The 11,023-nt window shown below is 37.8% G+C and overlaps 1 pseudogene across 1 annotated transcript; it reads right to left on the reverse strand.

The window, feature by feature from the left end:
- Positions 1–305: 305 nt before the first annotated feature.
- On the reverse strand, positions 306–8,277 carry LOC149848141 (sodium/hydrogen exchanger 4-like; annotated as a pseudogene). The gene is made up of 13 exons (XR_016431413.1): positions 8,003–8,277; positions 5,906–6,024; positions 5,714–5,811; positions 4,905–4,964; positions 4,759–4,805; positions 4,376–4,570; positions 2,987–3,033; positions 2,781–2,847; positions 2,556–2,653; positions 2,097–2,127; positions 1,658–1,720; positions 1,493–1,576; positions 306–591 (listed from the first exon to the last, which is right to left on the reverse strand). The product of XR_016431413.1 is annotated as a sodium/hydrogen exchanger 4-like (transcript).
- Between the last annotated feature and the right edge of the window lie 2,746 nt (positions 8,278–11,023).

An 11,023-nucleotide genomic window follows, 5' to 3' on the forward strand; every position in this document is an offset into this window, starting at 1 on the left:
TATTCATATCTAGAGTCCATATCATATCTGTATCCATGTGAAATAGCTTTCAAGTGGATAAAATACAAGCATGTTGTAATAGTTATACATTAAACTATGCAAGCATGTAAGAATACTTTATTTTTACATATATAGCTTTCAAGTGGATAAAATACAAGCATGTTGGAATAGTTATACATTAAACTATGCAAGCATGTAAGAATACTTTATTTTTACATATATACACGTTAAAAGAACCAAAAAGAAACTATCCAACTCTAAGATCAGCAGCTACTAGAAAAATCACACGCACAATATCGCCAATCTTCTTTCCTCCATTATTTTGATTTAGCATGGCCCACCAAAAACTGGTCTCATGTAGGTGTCATCAAACTTCCTCCAGTAAGAGTGTATGGTGAACATTGGTCTCTCCAACAGCACTGACAGGCTGCTCCTTGCACGTAGGATGTTGATTGCAGCCGACTCCTCTAATGAAAGGAAGGGGATGTGTAGCTCTTCCTTTGGGGATGACAGCTCCGGCCGGTTTTCATGCTCGCCTGCATGGTGCGGAAGTAAAACGCTTATCAACGGCTTCGTTAACAACCCAAAAACCTGTAGAAAAACAACGCATGATTTATTCTTCATGTTCAAGTTCTGGAAACTATGGTACCGGATAAACAACCATGATGTAGAGGGAAAGGATGAGAGATTCGTATGCAAAGTTAACATGAAACTTCCCCCACTATCAGCTATTTACTGTCAGCACAATGAACTGATACGCAACTTTTTTCTAGGACCAAAAAATTCTGACTGAATCGATAGCCTGCATAATCAAAGTTTATTATCTTTTTAATTTGGGCTAATCAAGGAAACCACCTCACTCACTTGTGAGCTCATTAGTGTAAAAATCCCAAGCCCCTTTTACCCACCAGGGAATACACGCAGCACTGCCCACCAGTTCACATGAAACTTCCCCCGCCATCAGCTATTTATTTCTTTTTATTGGGCTATATATGTATATATACCATTGGGTTTTGAACCTGCAACGTCCCAACACAAGGTGACGTGCACTAGCTGCTCCTACCATACAAGCGGAGCCCCAGTTGGTACTTTAGATATATTTTGCATCATAACAGTGTAGAACAAATGATTGAAGCATTTGCTTTGCAAGCAACAAGTTCAGAGATGAAATCTCATTGTTCCCAGCTCTGGAACAATTTATTTTTTTGTAATCCTATTACTTCCAGCTCTGAAATAATATATTTCTTTCTGTAAACAAGACAGCTTAAGCCTGGCCTCACTATAAGCTTGAACTTGGCTCACATTGCTGGAAAAATGATCCAATCTTGAAAACTTCAAGCTTGGTGCATTCAGCCCGTTTACCAGCCCTAACTAAATTTAGAAGCTTCGCAAACCTATACAGGGGTATGAATTGTGAAATACAAAATACAATTAACTTAACCAACTCTAATAAGCAAAAAAAATGGAAACCGTTATAAAGAACCATACTTACCAATGTGCTAAAGAGTACAACGATAATGGTAGTAGTGATGATTGTAGCATGGACTGGGTTCCACGTAACACCAGAAAATGTGAACTACAAGAAATAAAATAATAAATGAAATGCAAAAAGCAAAACTACTGCTAATATCATGAATGTCAAAGAAGTAACCTTAACCTGATTGAATGCCAAAGCAATAGAAACAGCACCTCTCATTAGACCAGCCCACCAGATTATAACCTACAGAAAGTTGCATATGTAAGCTAAATATTGATAAAAGCCAAAAGGAGCTTTCCCTAACATCAAATCTGAAAAGAAAACATGTGAAAAAATCATGCTGAAAAAGAATTGCCAAGCATCACAATATCTGTATAAATTATAAAATATAAATCATTCACAAGCATAAAAAGAAGCCCCAGCATCGTAAACAATTAGTCACAGTATAGTTATTGACTAACTTTGGTAACGATGGCTATAATTGATCACTCTGAGAGAACTCTGTGTTTCAACAAAAAATATTACAGAACTGTAAGCACACATCTGCTAGGTCCATAAAAACCAAATTTCATCAAATGTTGTTCAGCATCTGCTAAGCACTCAAGGATCTAAGAACTACCAAATGTTTGTAGAGTAGCTTTCCTACCAACCTGCCACAAAAGTCCAATAGTGCATGTGTTAACAGTATAGTCAAATCAACAGCATCTCAGATGAATTTCTTGAATAAAAGTGGCATGTTACAGATATAGTTCTGATAGATAGACGTTAGATATCGAGGTCAGAAGCATAGTCTTGTGTCATAAAGCATTTCTGCATTCTTGAAGGATTGACAATTGACATCCCTTGGACTACTATAGTTAGCTAAATGCATACAATCAAGCATTCTTCACAAATGCTGAGGTATGATAGTTGCTGGCAGTCCTAGTGCATGAAGGCAGAAACTACATTCGAATAAAAATTTGACTAATATTTTGCATATTAAAGGAAGCTTCTACAACTTAAAAGAATTTATAATCAATGCATTAAGCAGTATACTACATCTGAGAATATAAACCGTCCTTGTTTCTAAGTAACTTACCTTGTGATTCTTGAGTTCTCTGTCATATTATGCCATGCATAATGGGACATGACTATTCCGCAAAAGTAGACCATGAGAATCCCACTTAAATGTAATAACTGCACAGCTTAAAAGATTAAGCAATGGGTAAATAACTGATATACAATCTTAATTCATGGCACTTTCAGAACATCAGTGTCTGTCTTCAAAAATTAGAATTGAATGAGGATTCTGAGTCTCTCTAACCTCTGCCACCATATAGGACAAGTAAGCCATCAAGGCCAGTAGTGGTATTTCACGATCTGTAGAGTGTCTGTCACAAGAAAACATTTTAGTGCAGGCTATTTCAATATATATATATATATATATATATATATATATATATATATATATATATATATATATTGAAATGTACATAAACATAAAAAAAGAGTAATATTGATGGCACTTACCTACCAAAGTATAACGTCTTAATAGCATAAGAAGTCAAAAGCCCAATCTGCAATAATACAAAGTATCATTTTGGACAGAGGCACATACTAAGAAGGTGTGGAACTATGAAGAAAGTTAAAGATCACCATATGCAGTCACTAATGGACTCACAATCAAGAACTTTGGACGCACAAACTCATGTCATACTCTGAAATATTCCACTTATCCATCATATGTTCACTACTAAACCAAACATATATGCACGCATGAACTAAAGAAATTGTAACCTACATAGAAAAAACTAAATTGCAAGCATGCTCTTCATATCGAAAGGCAGGCCTATCTATATGTAGAAGAGTCCAGATATATACACCCACACGGTCCTCATGAATTCAGATATGAGAAAAAATCAAGAAAGAAGAACACATGAAATTCATTCATACGTGAAGAAAACCATATAATTTGACTGTATGCATGAAATGACCATGAGAAATTCAGAGGAATCCTTGCACGCATTGTTTGATAAGCCATGCCACCGGCATATGGAGTATGTAGATAAATAAATTGCACACAAGACTACCCAGAAAGATACCACATGAATGTACCCTGTGCCAGAATGCAATTACAAAGAAACAAATGTGTATGCCTGTTACAAGTTATAAGGGGCAACATCTCCATCCCTCTTGTACGAGCATGTACACCTTTGCAGGTCCACATGCGGTTGCATGTATTTCTATATCCATATAACATGTGCAAATGTCACACAGGAGATTTATGAATGGTATGCATCAAGATATTGAAGGTGAACTGTATGTCTACTCCCACCAAAGGGAGCACACATTTCCACCCAACAGGCATACCCAGCAATCATATACCTTTACTTGCAACAAGCCATGGCACTATTAATAAACATATTTTTTGAAAATGAGAATAGAATTCAGTGGAAGATAAAAAAATCATGTTAATTAAGAAAAATCAATCATGCAATTTTCATCAATCAGAAAACAAATAATCTGAATCTCTTTAGCTGCCCACTATGTAACAGGGATTCGGCTAGCAGGGTGCTGCCTCGACGCGGGTGCGGGTGAAGTCAACCCGACCCTGGGTGTGTTGACCGCACCCAGGGTCATTTCGGACCCGCGTAGGGGGGAACCCCGGACCCCCCTTATATCTATCTATCTATCTATCTATATATATATATATATATATATATTTTACAATTTTGCCCCTGCCGCACCCCCGCACCCGGGGTTTTTGGAAGTGCCGAATCCATGCACCCGCACCCGCACCCATGTGACATAGTAATCGAAAAAATATGATTCCTGCAAACAGGAGGGCCCGAGTCGCCTGACTAGCAGTTTGACCAAATAGCGATAACAAATTTCCATTTTCAAAAGTGGGATACTCACAAAAATTCCAAGTGTCATGTTTGTTACGAAGAGGTAGACAAAATCACCAAAAATGCGAGCAACAATCCAACCATCAACTGCAGAAACATAAAACTTCTGAACTGCTCTAAAGAGGACAATAGAAGTAGCATCATTTACAACCCCTTCACCAAAAACTAGGCTGTATAGTAGAGGTGTCTCATCTTGACACAAGACCTGCATGAATTATATTGGTTTAATATCTAGTGCACATATAAGAATTGAACATGAGCTAAACTATTTTTGAGAAACATATGACCACTGCTCCTTTGTTTTTCATCTTACTGTAACAAAAACCAATTAAAAGATACAGATAAAATGAGGAAGATATAGTCCCAAAAACTAATGCACATAAGTGCACTGACCTGTAGCGTGCATACAGTATCGGTTGCAGAAAAGATTGTTCCAAGTGCTGCAAAAAGTAAAGATATAACAGAAATATTATTAATTTTGAAACATGAAAGATCCACAACAATCAAATAACATTCACACAGCTTAAGATCAAGAATACCAAGATAATCCTGAAATTGAAGCCCAAAGAATCCAACCCTTGGAAAAAGCCATCAGCTACCTGCATCAAATAATGAAACCTAAACTAATAAATAATTACAATTCATGTGCTCAGGAATTCAAAGAATCAGGAAGAATCCTACCTACATGTGACGCATCTTTTTAAAACATAGATATAATTGGAAGAGACCCCTTACATCTACAACCAAATAATGGTCCCTGATATCTATTTTTGAACAAACAACTGGTTGAAGAATGGAGTAAGAAGAGCTTCTAGCTCTGTGTGGGTGGTAATCAATGGCTTAGCTTACTTTCTACCTTTTACCACTTCTAAGGGACATCTAGTAATAACCCACTCTCCCATACTTGGGAGCTAAATATGTCAAACACAGAATGAATGTGAGTAGATCAAGAGCCAAGCATGATCCTTAATGTCCCACAATTTGACTGGTGACAGATCAAGCTTATCATAATATTTTTAAAAAATATATGAAATATCATGTAATCTTTTGGCAAAGGTAAAAACCACTATCATGACATATTAAGAAAATCTGTTATTATCGTTAAAAATAAGCATATAGTGCTTCTATCACTGCATGTTCACTTTTATGGGCAACATGTTTTGAGAAAACTCGATTAATTTTGTTACCTACTCTTACTCTTAGCTTTTATAGATTTTATTCACTTGACTAATAGAAACACAAGGAAAAAAAAACTACAATAAAAATCGACCATGTGACCATTTTAAATGGCAGAACCACAATGTTCTTATTCATAATAATCATAAATTTAGAGCAAGGAAAGCGGTACCTGCTGAGATGATTGCAGATGATATGAAGACCCCAACAACTCCAAACAACATGATAGTTAGAAAATTATGAAAGAATTGCTTCTTCTTCAACTGAAACCTGTAAAAATTTGCATGACCATTAAAAGTTTAACCTCACATGATAAAAAAGTAATAACACAAATCAGAGGAGTAATTAAAGATTAGTTGCATACCCAGCATTGAAGATTATAGGTGGAAGAAGATATATGAAGAATAGCTGCTCATCAAATCTCAAAATGTGTGAACTTGTACCCTTGCTCCACAGAAAAATTATATGTCCAGTGATGCATCCCTACCAAGTAAAACAGTGAAATAGAGTAAGCATGAGGCATCTTCAGCAATAGCAATGAGAGAGAAAAAAAACAAGAAAAGAAAAAGATCACTTCCTTTCTGGCTCTCAACTTATATGGTTAATTCTCCAGAATTGACAGAAGAAAGTTTTCCATGCAATAAAACAGTTATGCTGCTCCATGTTATAGGAGAATATCTAAAAGGTGATTAGAATGCATGAGATGAAAGGTAACTGGACTGCATTTTCCAACGGGTTTGTGTACAGTTTTTTGAATTTGGAGTCCTAAGCAAAGCTCAAAGAACTGGAGATTGACGAGGCCAATGTTGAAAAATGCAGCAGCAAGGAAACCTTCATGACTCAAATATAGCATTCGTTTCCCCAAAAGCATGATCCCTGGCAAAGACTATGGGGTCAAATTGAGAAAATTTACACACATAACTCCAGTTAGATAGGAGTAAGTGCTCTAGAAGCACCCAATATTACCACCAAAATTTTCAAAAACTATTGTAACTTTCCTATTATTTATTTTACATATGATTTTTCTTATTCTTTTATCTCTCTTTTAAAGCTTTTCTACCTAATTTAGCCCCAATAACAAACTGGAACCTATTCTTTTGTTATCGTTGTATTATTTTTATATTTTTTATTTTTAATGTTAAGATTCTCATATTTATCAAAAAAACTATAATACCTCCAGATTTTGCCTTGTCAAGATTCAACTGAGGTTGGTGATTATGATGCACCTGGACATCATCCTTATTGCAGATCAAAAGAATTCCACTAACATCATTCGAGCCTCAGGCCCCATGGTTGGGGAATATTCACCCGTGCAAATACATAGAGGCAGAGTTAATTTTCCCACTTTAAACTGGTTTGGCATTGTGGGAGGTGGTCAGGTTTTCGGGCAAAGGCGTTACCGACTCTTTTGGGACAAGAGGTCTGCCACGGGTTTACACTGTTCGAAAAACGACTGTAAGTATGACAGGCATAGCCATTGCAACTAGGTTTCTGATCCCAAGGTGGTTTCTCTGTTCCTCACGGAAAAAAAAATTGTCAACATGCAATAGCCTCTCAACTATAGTTGGTGGAGGGGCTCCATGGAATAAGCGTTGGAACTTAGGACACATTGCCCCACTATATAGGGCCTGCCTAACGTATGGATTTTGAGAGAGAGAGAGAGGGGTACTAATTCAAGGAAGTCCGACTTCTAAAACATAGAAATATTATTCTTCTACTAATTGCAGCTTTTATACTAGAATTGCCGAGCTCAGCAACGCACGCTTGTAACCGAAGTGGGGACACATAAGGTGGTGGGACAGTGGGACTACATGTTGGTCAGGTCTGGGGTGAGAAGGGTGGCACTTACCAACGGACTGGTGGGGTCTGCCTAACAACAGATTGCCTTTATAAAAAATAAAAAAAAAAACTTTTATACTAGAATTCTATCGTTTAAAAGAAAATATTATCAACTTAATAATATTAAATTTAAAACGGATAGAAACTTACCTTACCCAATCCCCAACTTTCGCATCCTAATCTATCTTCGTGTTTCCTTCCCCACCCATTCAAATCAACAGTTCCTACTACACGTTAATAATCCTATCATTCATCACCCCTTGTCCTCATGGTCGACCCTAAATCAACAGCAACGCATGAATACTATCGTAGGGACAAATTCTTAGAAAGCAATTCTAAATCCTTATTATAAAGGCTGATCAATGACGGACTTGGGAAAAAAGAGTTAGGGAGACGGCATTTTTCCCGCGTCAGACACACGTTTTACCGTGTCGGTGAGATGACATGGTGTGTCTGGTGTCGTGCGGTCTGGTATCCAAAGGAGACACAGTTGCTGAGTGAAGTATCGGTGTGACATAGCTAAAAGCAAAATATATGATTGATGCCTCGAAGCGCATGGGGCTCTGCGAGTGCTAGGGAAGAAGAGGGCAAACGATCAGGGAAGAGGAAGAAGGGGGCTTACGATCAAGAGAGCGGTGATGGATTCGTTGACCGACCGGTTCTCCTCGAGCAGGTGACCGACGACGATGCAGAGGCAGAGCACCGCCACGAACACCGACGTCGACACCACGTGGCTCCGGTCCGTCTCGTTGGAAATGAACCCACCACGCGGGAGAAGCATCGCCATCGATGATGAAGAAGCGCTTCTTTGTCTCTTTCTTTCTTCTTCCTATTTGCAGATAAAGACGACTCCCTCACAGACACACAACACAGGGATAAAGGCCAAAGTTCGGTAGGAGCGTGTCTATGGGGGGACGGTCGTGTAAGGAGAAGGGACGAGCAGAGAAAATGACTCGAATGCGTAGCGGCGCGACACGTGCCCATGCGACCCGTTGTTAAACTAGAAACGGGTCGGATTATATTAGATCCGAGTATTCTGCAACTGATCCGTACAGTATTTTCGATTGTGTTAATTCCTTGCCCGAAATCTTAATGCAGATCCCATGGAAAAGGTCTGATCATGTATATTTAGATTCTATGTTAAGATTCGAATCCTAGAATAATGTGTTGCACTCGGATTGGAGATCTGACTGAATCCAAACTATTTGCACCCATAGTTAGCAATGCCAACTTGGAATCAGTTTTGATACTGAATCCAAATATGATTAATCGAATTCAGTAAAGCTAGTAGAATCCGATTAATAATCAGATTTGGACGCGGCACACAGTTTTGCATTTGAACCAAATTGAATAACCTGACCCAATTATATATAAAATGTATCTGACAAGCTAATAGGATCTGGATTCAGAATTGCCTTCTTCTAATCCTAATCCAAATCCCAATCTCAGTCCAACTATGTTTATCTGATGAGAGCAGTTATTGCAATGTTCAGATTCGAACCGAGTCCAACCTGTTTAAACCCCTAACCACCCTTGCCTTTCGATCCAAATGATGGGCAACGGCCTTGCTGAGATTACAGGCGTAATTAAGCTGGTTCGATCCAATTAGGTTTCAGGTCCAGTTTCATTAGATCTTGTCTTATCCAAATCCAAGAATATAGTAATTGGGTTTGGGTTCAGGTTTTAGGTATATTATTTATTTCAAACCCATGTCGCTCATCGGATTTGAGTTTATATCTTGTCGGGTATAAGCAAGTGAACCATCTAGAAAGTCGGTTTGAGTTTGCTCTAGAAATATCAGATCCAGTCTATGACGGATCTGGCCAAGAGGTTCCCGTATGAATTAGTATGGGTCTTCAATTGTTCTAACACATTGATGGCATATGATGAAAGTCATTTTCAAGACAGGGTTTATAAGACAAACAAGTTCATCTCTAACACATACGTACGGTCAGATTTAAGGAAAAACGTGAAAAAAAAACCCTTTAAATCTCGGTTAGCTAATGGTTAAGGTAGAAAAGTGGTTAGTAGTTACCCCTTTGTGTAGGTTGCATTTTCATAATCATGGATGCATTCATCATGGTCTATTTGATAAGAATCATGCCTTGGATCATGGTTTTTAGATGTAAAAATAAGATTTTTCAAGTCAACAATTTTGCTACATTGTGGGCTTTCGATTTTAAAAAACCTAGATGTATGCACTTGTTTTATACTATAAAAATGCATGGAGATCATATTTATAGGGTCTGGTCAACCAAAAAACTCAAAAAAAAATAATAATTAAACCTTCTACTATGTGGGAGTAGGTGCTTCTTGAGATTCGAATACAAGACCCTTTAGTTATGGTATTGCGACCTAACTGACCATCCAGCTATCTCAGTGCGGCATTGTATTGACTTTTGAGATATTGCAGTAAAATCATGATATTTTCAAAGCATTGGCTTTACAAGTACCAGAGGACGCAAATGAATTTGATATGAGCTACGAGATGACTGAATGGAGCGCAACTGTTTTTTCAAAAGTTAGGTCCAGATCCAGATCCGGATCTAACTCAAGTCAAACCATTAGATTCTCATATATGGATCCAATCCATAGCTTTATCCCACGAGGTCTGATAAAATCCAACAATATCCTTTGTCTTCATGAAGTTAAAAGGGTAAAAGCAGGCTGATTTAGATCCTAGCTCAACAAATACGACTTCTCATACTTATCAAATTTCAGATCCGGGTCTACTCAGACCCAACCATGGATGGTGAAGCAAAACATTAATATCCCCGATGGAGGTCCAAGAATTTCCAGCAATCAAGAACAGAATTAATCGGCCAATATCTATGGCTCTTGCTAGAAGACAAGACTTGGGTAGTGATAGATTTGGAAATATTTAACCCTTGATAGGCTGAGAAACACCTACTTGTCTCATAAATCAAAACTCCGATACCATATTAGTGAAATGCACGCCAGGCTCCTCAGGCATGGGGTTTTCATTGAAGATCATACACGGAAAACACAGAGCTCATCATGTGAGAATTCAAGATCTGGTGCAGAAACTCTTCCAAAGTACATTCCAGTTATTGTCCAGAATAGGAACTTTGATGGATGATAGCAACATGAAATCTGGTCAAAATAAGTGACCGGCGAAAAATCAGTCCAAAGTACCCACTAGCTCTATGATTTAGATAATGACATGAGTAGTGAGGTAAAACCAAATAAACATGAATTCATGGTGAAAATTTTATAAATACATTCACAAAATTAGTTCTGCCTATAGAGTTCGTGCAGTTAAGCGAAATGAAATGATTCATCTAGGAAACCCAACTTTAAAAACTAGTTACATGAGACGAGTTCAGTGGGTTGCATGAGAGGTCAGACATTTCAAGCAAACTCTATTACTGGAGATTTTCAAAAGGGAAAATGGACCAAATTTTGATGGACTAGAATAAGCATAGATCATGAACACAGGCGGTTGGTAAATACAGACTCGTCTACCATTTAGACATCTTGATCTAGGAACTCCCAAAGGTTATGTTGAATGGCCATAAATACAGACTGGAAAATATTAATCCAGTCATGTTGCAAAGTATGTGGACAAATATTCGTGAAGAAACATTTCACAGCCTCGAAATTTCTATGGCTAAGGTTGTGT

This window comes from Nuphar pumila, chromosome 1 (genome assembly GCF_984573655.1).
Source record: "Nuphar pumila chromosome 1, dmNupPumi1.hap1.1, whole genome shotgun sequence".
NCBI classification, from domain to species: Eukaryota; Viridiplantae; Streptophyta; class Magnoliopsida; order Nymphaeales; family Nymphaeaceae; genus Nuphar; species Nuphar pumila.